General features: G+C 48.9%; 1 long non-coding RNA gene across 1 annotated transcript; it reads right to left on the reverse strand.

The window, feature by feature from the left end:
* Positions 1 to 3299: 3299 nt before the first annotated feature.
* LOC147960821 (uncharacterized) lies at positions 3300 to 5575 on the reverse strand. Its single transcript, XR_015611021.1, has 2 exons — positions 3691 to 5575; positions 3300 to 3584 (listed from the first exon to the last, which is right to left on the reverse strand). It is a non-coding gene; the product is annotated as an uncharacterized LOC147960821 (long non-coding RNA).
* Between the last annotated feature and the right edge of the window lie 9833 nt (positions 5576 to 15408).

The raw sequence follows: 15408 nt of genomic DNA on the forward strand, positions 1-15408 counted from the left end.
ATTTTGGATATGAATGAGAGAATTGTTGGTCTGAATTTTGCAGAGCATTTTAGTAATCTTTTCGTATCTATTTATTCTTGTATGCTTCTGTGGCTTCTTAAAGCATTCTGCTGCTCTAGTCGGAAAAGTGTGTACTGAGGCACAGATCCAATGGATTCATCTCTGATTTCACAATACTTCGTTTGAGTGGTGATGCACATAACCATGTTCGGAAAAGAGTAACTAGTCAAGAATGTGAAAAAGGTGGCATCATATTGCAGCCATCTGTCAAACTCTACACCATCCTTGAAGAAGGTCTCTTGTTCAGTCGCTTGGTGTTCCTTTGGCTCTACAACATTGCCTGTCACTGCTGCTTCACCTAGCATGAAGAAGGTGACTCCAGTTTCAACTCTGCGTGCTCGAAGGGGAATGCGGGATCTCAGCTGCAAAATCCCGAAGCAAAACCGTATTGTTGTTGCTTCACCAAACAAGCAACCAATTCCTTTCTTGAGTCCGTGTGGGTGAACCTTCGAGTCAGCAGTTTTTCAGTAGCTGAGAAAATCAGAGGAGGCAAAGGATAAGATACAAGTTGCAAATGTGTAGGAGAATTTCACTGGCATGTTCTCCAGTAATGCGAGTGAGATTCTTAATTTGACCGTGAATTAGTGTGAATTACGATCACAATTGATGATTTATGCAAGGGATTCGGTTTATGTAAAACCATTGGATCAAAATTATGATCAGTCTGATGTATGCAAGCATCTGCCACTAGATCTCTTTCTATGTTTTCATCTGATGTGTGCATCTGATGTATGTACAGCTCGTGTACTTCCTATCTGAATTTTGCAACTGCTGCAATTTTCGTTCAGTACAGTTGCTGTATATGCCAGACCAGTTTCATGTGCACACTGCAGAGAAAATCAATACTTGACGGCAATGGTGTTTACTTCACTTAATTAGCATATTCATTGACATGGATCTACTGAGTTAAGGGAGCTACAATGTCTGAATTCAAACTATACAGCTTCATGCAAAATCAACTCATCAACTAAAATGAGAAACGTTGGCAACATGTACAGGTACCTTCAGTGCCATCCGCAGCTTCACGGCTTCCTCCTGAAGAGAAATCAGGAGTGCCCATTTTGACATGCTGGGAGATGACATGACCAAGGAGGAGAATAATCAATAATTCAAAAGTGGCACGGACGAGAAGAATAATTCCTTGAACAAAAGAGAAAGGGTTTCCCCTTGGTTTATATCCATTGCATTTTTCCATGACCAATACTTCAAAACTTCCAGCAAGACATTCAGAGTACTGCAGAGGAAGCAAAGCAGAGGAAGCAGAGTCTGCAGTGTAGTCTTGCTGTTGGTAGTCTTGCATACTTGCTGAGCAAACTAAAGGAAGCAAAGCAAGAGATTGATGAGTAGTACCAAGTTGGCAACTGTACTTTTAGATGCAGGAGTGTCAATTGTGTGTGAGTACTACTCCCTCCGTTCCCTAATATAAGACCTTTCAGTTTTTTCTTAATTCGTATATATCTAGACACATTTTAGTAATGTATGTTCACTGATTTTAGTATGTATGTAGTCAATATTTTGAAATAGCTAAAAGGTCTTATGTTAGGGAACGGATGGAGTATTTCACTGAAGTTTTTTCAGTAGTGTGAGTGAGATTCTTAATTATACCATTAATCAGTGTGCATTATAATCACAAATGATAAATTAATGCAAGGGGTTTGTTTTATGTAAAAGCATCGGATTTGATGTATGCAAGCATCTGCCAGTAGATCTCTTTCTATGTTTTCATCTGATGTATGTTCCCTCCAATTAACATTTTTTCCATGATTAACTTCTGGCACATGATTCCACCAAGAAGACTGCTTTTTGTGCTTGAATTGTTCCAAGTGACTGTTGTTGTTCAGGAGAAGAACAGATATGTATGCTCCCTACACCTCAACAATGCAGAAGTGGTCAGAGTCATTTGTTTTTCTACATTACTAGCTGGTCTGTGCAGGGCGGCACGCTGTGCTTCGCTGAGGGGTTTGTGTGTTGGAATTTATATTTTCATAAATTTTTACTTGTCTTCTTCAATCGTGGAGATTTACTTTTACATATTTTCTTCATCAACGAAGCGCAGCGTGCAACAAAACAAACAACAATAATAAAGACAATCTAAATAGTCGACATCCGTACATATTTTCCTCTCACATTTCTTTTCCTTCTCATGTATATGTACAATAACATTTCTTTTCCATCTGTTCTTCCCATTAAGATCCAAGATAAATTTCAAATACCATGTTTCGTTCACCAGCAGCAATTACGATGTTCCGCACCATATTCTCAACAGATACGGGTTTCCTCTTCTGCTCACTTGGATGTTGTCACCGCACATCAACCTCTGCTATGTCACTCAGAGAGACCACCAACAGGCAACAGCCATGATAATAATACCGGATCAAGATATACAAGCCTGCACCCTCAAACTTTATGTAGCTCGAATACATGCAGTGAAGTCACAACATTAACCTGGTACACTACAAACTGAGAATATGATCTACACATTGGTAATATGATTTCGAGTTGTGCCGACATTGATTCTTAGATTAGTTGAACACAAATTCGTGCCCCAAAGAATGTAGCAGGATGATGATAATTATGCTTAAACAGAAGTTTCAAATTCCTTGCATATAAATTAGTAGGATGCATGTATATTGATTAAAATACAAAAAAATGAAGAAGAAAGCCACCAATTCCCACATTTTAAGCATCTGCCATTGGATCCCTTTCCATGTTTTCATCTGATATATGTTCTTCCTATTAACACTGTTACCATGAATAATAATAGGCAAACGATTCCACCAAGAATATTTCTTTTGTGAACTATTCCAAGTGACTGAATTTCAGGAGAGGAACAGATATGTGTGCTCTACTCCCTCGAGAAAAATTTACACCTCAACAATGCAGAATTTATTTGTCGCATCAAGAAGGCGCCAAAAAGCATGTTTCCTGAATCCTGATGCATACATGCATCATTGTTACCAACAGCTCATGTGTACTTGCTATCTGAATTTTGCAACTGCTGCAAATTTGTTCAGTACAATTGCTGTATATGCCAGACCAGCTTCATGTCACACTGCAGAGAAAGTCAATGCTTGACGGCAGTGGTGTTTACTTCACTGAATTAACATATTCATTGACATGGATCCACTGAGTTAACAAATTCAGTACAATTGCCACAAGTGATGTGTACATGCCAAATTTGGCAACTGCTGCAAATTTAGTTCCATTCAAATGGTGCCGGTATCAAATCAAACCACATGTCACGTCGCAGAGAAAATATATACTTGACGACGATGGTGTTTACTTCACTGAATATCTGAATGTACATATTCACTGACATAAACCCACTGGATTACAAGGGAATTTACAATGCCTGATACATAATCTGAATTCACAGTAACAACTTCAATCAATTACAACGGGAAATGTTGGCAACATTCACAGGTGTTGCAGTTCTTCCTCTTCCTCTGCACCTTCAAGTGTCATCCGCAGCTTCTCAGCTCCCTTCCTCATGCAGAGAAATCAGGAGTGCCCATTTTGACACTCTCGGAAATGACATGACCAAGGAGGAGAATAATCAATACTACTTCAAAGTGGCACATAGGAGAAGAATCAATACTTGAACAAGAGAGAAAGGGCTTACGCGCTTACCCATGGTTTCTATCCATTGCATTTTGCCAAACTTCAAAACTCCCAGCAAGACATTCAGAATACGAGCCATTGCGGTCGGTGTGACGCTACAGATAGGGTAAGAATTATTATCTGTAAACTTCCTCGGTTCATGGAAATATGTCCACACCCTCTTCCAAAATGTCGTCCCTTTTTTAGGGTCTTGTCCCATTTCCGTCCACGCTTCGCAAATCAATTTGTCCTCATCTTGTGTGTATCCTGCTTTTCCGCCTCCTTTGAGCATTTGTTGAGAGAGCTCCTCATGGAACAATGGCTCTTCGCCGATGTCCACACCATCTTCTTGCCCTTGGTTGTCGTGGTCGTCGATGTCCACATCATCTTCTTGCCCTCTGTTGTCGTGGCTGTCGGTGTCTTCTTGCCCTTCGACGTCCATATCCTCTTGCCCTTGGTTGTCGTGGTCATTGATGTCCACATCATCTTCTTGCCCTCTGTTGCTGTGGCCTCCATGGCCATCGGTGTCTTCTTACCCTTCGACGTCCATATCCTCTTGCCCTTCCGTGTACTGGCCACGACCTTCTTGGCTTTGGGTCTCGTCGTCATCGTACGCTCAGCCACCCTCGTTGATCATGCCCTACATGAATTCATTGCAGTAGGTCGGGTCTTCATGAGTCGGCCTTGGGGTCGGCGCTTCATCGAACAGCTTGCGGGCACTGAGATAGCTGCCCGTAAGAGCATCTCCAGCCGTTGAGCCCCCCAGGAGGCATTTTTTCGCTCGCCCTTGGGGGGCTATCGGAGAAAATTTTATCCCGGGGGTCGAATGATATCCACTCGTTGCCTCCCCCCCCGCCCAAGCACGCCGCCTGCTCGCGCCTGCGACCCGGCCGACTCCTCCTCGCGCCCGTCTGCCCCTCCCGCTTGACCGCGCGGCCACGGCCTCGGGCCGGCGTCAGCCCGCTCGCCCGCGCGGCCACGGCCCCGGCGCCGCTCTCCCTCCCTCCCAAGCCCCACGCCATGCTGCCGCCTGCCCGCTGCCTGCTCCACACGGGCCCGCCGGCGGACCCGGGCATGCTGGCGAGGAGCAGCACCAGCGACCTCGCCCCTGAGGGCGACGCCCCAGCCGGCAGCGGGCTGGTGCCCCGCGGGGTACGGGCTGGATTCGGACTTGCGGCGGTGCGGGGTCCCGGTCCCGGCCGCGGCGCCGGCGTGGCCGTTGGTCGGGGCCGGCGAGTGCGTCTCCGCCCGGCGGCGCCGCGCGAGCGCGAGCACTGCCCCATGGCCGGGTCCCCGCCTTGCATCGGCCTGCCATGCACGCGTTGAAGTTGTTCGCTGGCCATGCACATGGTGGTCCTGGGAGGAAAAGAGGAGAGATAGTGAGGTCTGAGGCTGACTTGTGGGGTTTTCGCATGCAAAATGGAGCGCCGGCGCCCCCAGCTGCGCCCCGGTTCTTTGGGTTTGGGTTGGTACCGCCGAGCGTAACTTTGGTCAAATCCGACGCTTTTTGGGTTTGTGGGGGCCTGACTGGGTGAAAAGATGTGCGCTGGTGATGAAAAAAAGCCTCCTGGGGGGCCTCTCGGAGGACGGCTAGAGATGCTCTAAGGATCTCCATCGCACACTTCTTTTGCATCCCGGTGGACGGCCGGCCACTGGTGCGTCGTTGAGGTTGAGAGCTGCCACCACGGGGAATGCCGACGCAATTTCACTCATTACTGGCGAGCCGTCCCGAGGCGACCCAAAGAAACGGGACGCGCCCAGGTCGTGTTGAGGATGGAACCCATACGACGACGGCGATGTCGAAGTGTGCTACGACTCCGGATGTGGAGGGCGGGTTACCGACGAGCCCATGTTGGCCACGGTCGCAGCAGCAGCGGCAAGAATGACCAGCTCGCCGCGAATCCCTACCACGAGAAGGGCACGCTGCATGGCCTGGGCGACAATGAGATCAGTTCTCCGCATCGGCGTCCTTGCGCCGTGCGGCCTCGACTGCGGCACGGGCTGTGGCGACATCTTTTTGGCACTACCGGACTCGCGGTCTATGCCTATGGCCCAGGGCCGTCGGCATAGGTCCTTTGCCGTCGGCATAGATCTATGCCTACGGCTGCCGTCGGCATAGACCCGTCGGCGTAGATCACATCAGCGTAGTCTTGTCAGACCGTCGGCGTAGTATAGCCGTCGGCATAGGGGCCTATGCCGACGACCTGCCTTCAGCCGTCGGCATAGTTTAGCCGTCGGCACTGTTTTTCGTCTGACGGCAACGGATGGCGCCGTCAAAAGCACCGACGAATCGTGGAATGCCACGTGGCACAGATATGCCGACGGCTAGGCCGTCGACATATCTGTGCCACATGGCATTCCGTGGTTCCTCCTGGTGGCAGGTCTATGCCTACGGCAAAGCCATAGGCATAGACGGAATAGATGTCCACATCATCTTCTTGCCCTCTGTTGTTGTGGCCTCCATGGCCATCGGTGTCTTCTTGCCCTTCAACGTCCATATCCTCTTGCCCTTCCGTGTAGTGGCCACGACCATCCTGGCTTTGGGTCTCGTCGTCATCGTACGCTCAGCCACCCTCGTTGATCATGCCCTACATGAATTCATTGCAGTAGGTCGGGTCTTCATGAGTTGGTCTTGGGGTCGGCACTTCATCGAACAGCTTGCGGGCACTGGGATAGCTGCCCGTAAGAGCATCTCCAGTCGTTGAGCCCCCCAGGAGGCATTTTTCTCGCCCCTTGGGGGGCTACCAGCGAAAAATTTATCCTGGGGGTCGAATGATATCCACTCGTTGCCTCCCCCCACTGCCCAAGCACGCCGCCTGCTCGCCACCGCCCCGCTCTGCAGCCTCGCGCTTTTGACCCGGCCGGCTCCTCCTCACGCCCGTCAGCCTCTCCCGCTCGACCGCGCGGCCACGGCCTCGGCCCGCTCGCCCGCGCGGCCACGGCCCCGGCGCCGCTCTTCCTCCCTCCCAAGCCCCACGCCATGCTGCCGCCTGCCCGCTGCCTGCTCCACACGGGCCCGCCGGCGGACCCGGGCATGCTGGCGAGGAGCAGCACCAACGACCTCGCCCCCGAGGGCGACGCCCCAGCCGGCAGCGGGCTGGTACCCCGTGGGGTACGGGCTGGATCTGGACTTGCGGTGGCGCGGGGTCCCGGTCCCGGTCGTGGCGCCGGCGTGGCCGTTGGCCGGGGCCGGCGAGTGTGTCTCCGCCTGGCGGCACCGCGCGAGCGCGAGCACTGCCCCATGGCCGGGTCCCCGCCTCGCATCGGCCTGCCATGCACGCACTGAAGTTGTTCGCTGGCCATGCACATGGTGGGCCTGGGAGGAAAAGAGGAGAGAGAGAGGTCTGAGGCTGACTTGTGGGGTTTTCGCATGCAAAATGGAGCGCCGGCGCCCCCAGCTGCGCCCCGATTCTTTGGGTTTGGGTTGGTACCGCCGGGCGTAACTTTGGTCAAATCCGGTGCTTTTTGGGTTTGTGGGGGCCTGACTGGGTGAAAAAATGCGCGTCGGCGATGAAAAAAGCCTCCTAGGGGCCTCTCGGGGGGACGGCTGGAGATGCTCTAAGGATCTCCATCGCACACTTCTTTTGCGTCCCGATGGATGACCGGCCACTGGTGCGTCGTTGAGGTTGAGAGCTTCCACCACGGGGAATGCCGACGCAATTTCACTCATTACTGGCGAGCCGTCCCAAGGCGACCCAAAGAAACGGGACGCGCCCAGGTCGTGTTGAGGATGGAACCCATACGACGACGGCGGCGTCGAAGTGTGCTGCGACTCCGGATGTGGAGGGCAGGTTATCGACGAGCCCATGTTGGCCACGGTCGCAGCGGCAACGACAAAAATGGTCAGCTCGCCGCGAATCCCTACCACGAGAAGGGCACGCTGCATGGCCTGGGTGACAATGAGATCCGTTCTCCGCATCGGCGTCCTTGCGCCGCGCGGCCTCGACTGTGGCACGGGCTGTGGCGACATCTTTTTGGTTTGCCACCACCTTCATCCGGCCAACCCTCTTCGCCGTTTCGGCGACCCTCTACTCCGGCGTGAGCTCCTTCTTCAACTTCTTCTCTGGGCACATGGCATGGGCGAACACGTTGTTGGCCGTGGCGTCTGGGATGAAGGCGGTGACTGGGTTGGGCACGTCGGCTATGTCGCAAGGGCGAGAGAGTTTTTGGGGAGAGGGCAAAAATGGGGTGGACGTCCCACCGACAAACGGGTCGGGGAAGGACAAGGAAGGGCGTCACGGGCATCCGGGCCGACGCAAACCCGGTCTAAAATTGGGTCAGAAATGGGTCACGGCGAACAAAAAATGACACACGTTCGTTTGTGTCTCCACCTTTAGCTGCGCGTTTATCCGCGTGGACACAAACGAACACGGACGGATGAAACGGGTTGCCGCGTTAGAGCTGACCTTACTTTCGGGGAGGTAGTACTAGCGAAGATGGACGCTAGATGGTAAGTTTTCGTGGCTCTCGACGTAACACGATTTTTTTTCAAAACTATGATATATTATATAGCATTTTCGAGAACTATAGCACGTAATGCAAAAAAACCAAAACTAGTAGCCCGTCGGCTAGGTGTTGGCCGAAGTGGCACTTTTCGGTCGCAGCTTGGCCGAAATGGGCTTTTCGGCCCGCGGTTGACCGAAGATACGCCTAGTTGGGCCGAAAACCGGGTGTCGGTGGAAATATGGCCGAAAATAGTAGCTTCGGCCTGGGGCCGACCGAAGTGGGCCTTTTCGGCCAGGCAGCGGCCGAAGTACTTTTCGGCCACGCATCGACCGAAAAGTGCCGGATAAGGCACCGCGCGGCGTCTCCTTCCTCTCGCCTGTTCGCCTCTGTTCTTCTTTCTCTCTCTTGTTTCTTCTCTGTACCTCACCACCCCTAGCTGATCTCCTCCGTTTGCCACCCATTTTCACATCTAAGCCACTGAATCAGTAGATCGTAGCAATCTCAAACGGCCTACGGTGTTTTCTTTTGCTATGGGATAGTTTTCTGTGCGTTTGGGGAGGAGTAGCCATGGTGGGGAGGAGGAGCCATGGTGGGGAGGAGGAGATGCGGTTGGGCAGGAGGTGTTGATGAGGAGGAGCAGGAGTTGTGGGGGAGCAGCAGCTGTGGAGGAGGAGGTGCGGCTTGGGGGTGACTGGAGTTGAACCTCCGGTCATCGAGGGGGCGGCGGTGGTGCTGTCGTTGTTCGGTGGTGCAAGCACCTCCGCTAAGGTATAATCATCTCCTCACAAATTTTCTCTGAGTTGCATAGTTTAGTTAGCGTAGATAAATTATATTGTGAATTGTAGTGTTAATTTGTATGTGGTGGCATTTTAACGGAGTAATAATTGTGTTAGTGTAGCGGAATAATAATGATTGTGTTAGTTTAGCGGATAATAAAAATTGTGTTAGTGTTAATTTGTATGTGGTGGCATTTTAGCGGATTTTAGTTAGTGTAGCGGATAATATTAGTGTTCGTTGTGATTAATGAGAAGATGGCAATGTCTGACAGGTGAAAATGTCCGAATCAGTAAATCTGAATGTTTACTACGGCGCTAGTAATGTTCGATATAATGAGTTGGGGGTTGATCTCAACGAGTTTAAAAATGGCGTCATGACACTAGCAGACCCGGACAGACTGGACATTAGACAATTGAAGTACTGGTTGACAACTAGTTTCGGGCTGGATCCTGAAGTATGTTCCGTCAGTATTCATGCATTGTGGACCAAATCTTGTAAAAATGTCAAGTGGGAGTTGATGCCGGTAGATAGGAGCCAGCATTGGTTGTCCTTGTTAAGACGGTGCCGAGACCGAAGAATCCACCCATATGCACTTGTGCAACCTGTGCCGAAGGAGGAGAATATCGTACAACTCCACAAGGGGTATGAACCCGGCCAAGGCAGTGAAGTGGCTAACGAGATTGTTTTATCCGGGTCGCAGCCACAAGATGTGGATGCTAGCCAACCCGAGAAAGAGTCAGACTACGTGCCACACAATGTTTGTGGTCCTGATACTGGGCAGAGTTGCCAGTCGATAATATTAGCTGGTTCTGGTATTGCTGATGGGGGTGAGGAAGGGGATGAAATGCAGAGGGTGATGGAGGAAGAGGACGAGGATGTATTGGTGGAGGAACTGGATTCTGAAAAATCTGAGGATGAAGTGGAGGTACCGATTCCTTCTGCATGGGAGCAGGACATATCCACCGGCCTTACGGTCAACGATGGCCATGAGACTCCATGGCAGTATAATCTGAACCAAGTACATATAGGGGCTATGTTTGATACAAAGAAAAAATTGAAGTATGCGGTGATAAAGTGGGCTATGTCTACGTAGAGGGTTTTCCGGACACACATATCAAGTCCAACAAACTATACCGTGAAATGTGTTGTAACAGGTTGTCCTGGGAAGGTGCACGGGCACGTGCCGAAGTATGACATCCACTGGGTTGTCACCATTGTCGTCCCACATAATTGTGTGAGGAAGAACCTGCTGGTGAAGCATCCGAACCTGACTTCAAGTCTCATTGCGCAACTCATGTATACTGAGATAGTAGAGAAGAAAGATATGGAAGCAAAACACATCCAGACAGTAGTGAAGGTCAGATGGAATTATGTCATTCCTTATGGGAAGGCTTGGAGGGCTAAGCAGAAGGCTATGGAGGAAAGGTTTGGGACGTTCTTCGACTCATATGATAATGTTGTCCGTCTCCTGGGCATACTAAAGGAGAGGAATCCTGGCACTTATGTGAAGGTACAACACATGAGATTGCTGAGTATACCAGATTTCAAGGTGTTGAAACGAGTGTTCTTCTCTTTTGCTATGTGCATCGAAGCTTTCCGGCATTGTCCTCCTGTTATGTTTGTGGATGGTACATTCCTGACCGGTCAGTATAGAGGGCAAATCCTGACTGCTATTGGTGTGGACGGGAACAATCAAATCATCCCACTTGCCATGGCATTTGTGGAGGGTGAGAACTTTCTCAGCTGGGTATGGTTCTTCCGCCAAGTGAAAATTGCCATCGTGAAGGACCGACCAAACGTGTGTGTCATTCATGACAGACATGCTGGTATATTGAAGGCCGTGAAGACACTTCGTAATCCAACAGATGACGAACCAACACCTTGGAGGGACTTGCAGAGCCGGTGGTGCATGCGCCATCTTGGGGCTAATTTTTTCATAGTTGAAGAACAAGCGGTTGATGAACTTGTTCAAAAAATTATGCAAGCAGAGCCAGCAGCGCAAATACGAATTTATTTGGTCAAAACTAGATGAGTTTACTAAGAAGCAGGTTTGTGCGAGGAAGAAAATGGAAGAAGATCAGGTTAACTTAGCAGCACTCATCGCGGAGCTAGAGGAGCCAGTAGGTCTTTGTGACTTGCCAGCAATTGACCCTCCTAATACTAAGAGAAAGAAGGGAAGGGCAATAAAGAATTTTTCTGAGTGGATAGAGAAAGAGCCTCCAATGAATTGGTCTTTGCTGCATGACACACATGGAGCTAGGTATGGCCACATGACAACCAATCTTGCAGAGGTGTATAACTTTGTGCTGAGAGGGAATAGAGCATTGCCACTCACAGCTATTGTGGAGGCTGTATTCCATGGCACTTTGAGATATTTCAGAGAAAGGCACGAGTTAGCAAAGAAGCATATTGAAGATAATCGGAACACACCTTATTGTAGCCGTGTCATGGAATACATGGCAAAGAAGATAGAGAAAGTAAAGAAGCACACTGTCAGACTCATAGGGAATCAAGAAAGGAGGTATGAGGTTCAGCTTCCTACCGATGGTTTTGGTTCTGGAAATGAGGTGAAGACACACGAGGTAAAAATTGGAACAGAATTTTATCCAACGTGTGAGTGTACATGCAACAAACCGAAGTTGTTGCACCTACCTTGCTCTCATGTGTTGGCTGCCTGTGGCCAGATTGAGTTGGATGCTATATCCTTCGTGTCCTCATACTATTTAAAAGAGGCAGTGCTCAACACCTGGACAGGCGAGATGACAGGGTTTAGAGTCGTCGGCAATTTCAACAAGGTAAACGACGGTGAGAGAGTATACATCCCGCATCCAGACCTTCGGCGAACAAGTAGGGGCAGACGAAAGGCCCGTCGCATCAGGAACGATATGGACCAGTCTGAAGCTGGTGGAGCAACCAGACAATGTTTGTTATGCGCGGCTTATGGGCATAGGATGAAATATTGTCCCGACCTGAACAAAGATGGTGCTTCCGCATCGACGAGTGCTTCCACATCGACGGCTGCGACAACAGGAGCAAGAGGCGGACGTGGTCGTGGCAGTCGAGGCCGAAGGGGCGGACGAGGAAGAAATAACTCACAAGCTATATAATGTGTCATAGTGGGTTTTAATATGTAATATGTCAGGACTATGTTTTAATATGTAATATGTCAGGACTATGTTTTAATTTGTAATATGTCAGGACTATGTTTTAATTTGTAATATGCCAGGACTATGTTTTAATATGTAATATGCCAGGACTATGTTTTAATTCGTAATATGTCAGGACTATGTTATAATTTGTAATATGTCGTACTATGTTTTATTTGCACCTGAGATTTGTTGTTTGAATTGCAGATATGTCTTCGTATCCGTTGCTTAATGGTAACATCGATAGAAAGCACCGGGGCGCCCTTACAGAAGCGGGCAACAACTTAGACGTGTTGGTCACTCGTACCCCAAAGACTAACTGGCTGATACACGATTCATGGGTTGATAGGTATGTGTGCATATAATGGAGTCCATATAATGACTTACTATGTTTGACATACTTTTCATAACCGCTAACAATCTCTTTATTTTGTAGGTTAAGTTGGGCTGGACTTCTACCCTTGGCACGGCTAGTTGAGGGTACATTGGATGAGTGGATTGATGGTCCGGACTTAGATGAGGCAGGTGAACCATTGTAGTTACACAAGAGGCAAGTGAAACGTTTCTCTTACGACAAGTCACTCCTTACCTGCTTAGTAGATAGATGGAGAACAGAGACACATACGTTTCACTTTCCCTGGGGAGAGATGGCACCTACTTTACAGGATGTGTCTTGTTGGGATTACCTCTGGCCGGTGCTGCCATAGGTCCCTTAGAGGCAGAATCTGGGTGGCAAGCAGCGATGCAGACCCGTTTTTTGGCTGCGGTCCCGACTGCTAGGGCCATAGACAACGATCCTCATGGACCTCTTTTTAGATGGTTGAGCCAGTTTCAGGTAACCATCACGGCCACTTAAACAAATGTTGTTTTTTAGTTGTCCGATGTTCATACAATTATTACGTTTCTATGTAGATTGTCTCGTTAGGACATCCCGACGTTCAGTTGTCGGAGGCACAGATTGACCGGTCCCTAGAGGCATATATTCTTTGGTTGTTCGGCAAGACGATGTTTACGGAGAACCACGTGACCACTGTCAATGCACGACTCATCGGTATTGCACGAGAGATAGCTGACGCATGTTGCCCTGCGGATATTCTACAGAGGAGTTTTGGTTCTGCTGTGTTAGCGGCTACGTACAGAGGCCTGTGTAAAGCTTTCTTGTTGAAGTCTAGAAAATCTAGTCTTGTTGGATGTCTATTATTGTTGCAGCTCTGGTCATATGAGAGATTCCCTATTGGACGACCCTATGTCTACGTTGATAAACCTTTTGGTTTGGAGGACTTAGTTGGGACTTATGTGCCTGCTATCGGCGACTTACCTACTATGGGATCTGTTTGGACACGGCGAGAGGTACTTTTCTATTAAGTAATAATTAATTCAATTATTTCTTGCCATTCAATAGTATTACTAATGCTTATTTGTTGTCATGCACAGAGACAGTTTGCGCATACTCGGGTTAGGGGATGCTACCCGTCCTTCATGGCGCAATTTAATAGTTTGCACGAGGATCAAGTTATTTGGGAGCCATACTCGCCTCAGGCTATATCATCGAGGTACCCAGTTGGGATTTCTGGATTGTGCACTAGAGATCGGCACTTTTGGATGACCAAGGCCAAGTTGGTGTTCGACGTGACGGTTGAGGAGATGTCTCTTCATAGGGTGATGAGACAGTTCGGTCTATATCAAGAGCCTGAGATTCCAGATATTTCACACTTGCCAGAACACGTGCACAAGTAAGTACTAATACTATTTTAGTTGTCAGCTCTGCATTCATAATATACCTAATCATGTATCGTGCATGTCAATCTCAGGGACAATCGCCTAGGAGGAAACAAGTCCATGGCTTATTGGCTTCAGAGCATTACCCCTTACGTTGACGAATGGACTACCACTGCGACAAATATCTGGGGTGAGGTTCGGCCCTTTAACTGGGAAATGTTCGGGTTGTATCTGCAGCGTTACCGGCATACAACGAGGATCTACTTGGTTCCATCAGCTGCTCCTGATCAGATCGAAGCCCCTCTCACCAGCGATATGTACCCAACTGTCTCTGTTGTGCGAACCAGACACCACGCGGTAAATGCCTTGGTTCTCATATGTTAAGTCTTTTGTTAATCTGGACATATTCGCTTGGTTGTCTATTCGTGGTGTCTATCATACAACGAGGATATAATTGGTTAACTCTTTGTGTATAGGGTGACTTGACAGTACAGGCGCGAGAGGAGGTTTCCGCTTTAATGCGGCGCTTTCAGAGGGAAGAAACTATCCCACCGCGAGAGGGCGTCTCATGGTCGAGGCGTCTTGATGACAAGCTACGCGGGATTTACGCAACTGTTACGTGTAGACGGACTTCGGATGTTGCACTTCCTCCTCCAGCACATCGTCCGCCACGTCCCTCTGTACAGCATTCAGAACCACGACCCTCTGTGCACCGTTCAGAACCACGACCCTCTGTGCACCGTGCAGAACCTCATCCTTCACAACCAGGGAGCTCTTCCTGGCATGAGCCACCTCCTTCACAGCCAGGGAGCTCTTCCTGGCATGAGCCACCTCCTTCACAGCTAGGGAGCGCTTACTGGCATCAGCAGATGAATCTAGGTAACACTACTTACTACATTCTTTTGAACAGCGTAGTAATCGTTCTTGCATTCTCAGCAGTCACTGATGCTTACTGGTGGTGCTTCGTTCATGCATTTGTATCAATTTTACATGTTTTACTTTACCACAGGCGGCAACCAGTCGCAACCGTTCATGCATTCAGAGCAGTCACCGATCCTTAGTGGTGGTGCTTCATACTTTGAGGGCGACCGCGAGGATGATGACCAAGCTACAAACATTTATGGATTCTCGCAGACAGTGTTTCACACTCCACCACCACCACCGACGCAGGAGACATAGACCGTGACAGACGAGGTTAACTATGGTCGTGGTTATCGCGAGCCTCGTCCACCGTCTCAGCGCTTATCGCCTTTCGGTCCTCGCCCGAGAAAGACCCAGACTTGTCGTCGTCCCCCGCAGTGATATGCTTATCTATCTATGTATGACTCATTATCTATGTTAGTTTCAGACTATTCGCAGTTGTGTGTCAGTATTTATGTATGAGACATGCTTCATGTATGTGCTACTATCGCACTTGCTTCTATGTGATCAGGAGACATATATTGTTTTATGTATGCGAGAGACATATTACTATTAATTCGCATTCTTATTCCAGTTACATTTCCAAATAGACTACAACCGATAATTAAGATACAAGTACATCTAAATTAAATGATGCGGCTGAACTTGTGCAATACATCTTACATACTACAAAATGAAATTCAGATAAAACATAATGCCCTACAATAATACAATACAAACTAATAATGCAAATACATAT

This window comes from Triticum urartu, chromosome 7A, assembly GCF_056163025.1.
Source record: "Triticum urartu cultivar PI428250 chromosome 7A, HENAU_Tu73, whole genome shotgun sequence".
NCBI lineage: Eukaryota > Viridiplantae > Streptophyta > Magnoliopsida > Poales > Poaceae > Triticum > Triticum urartu.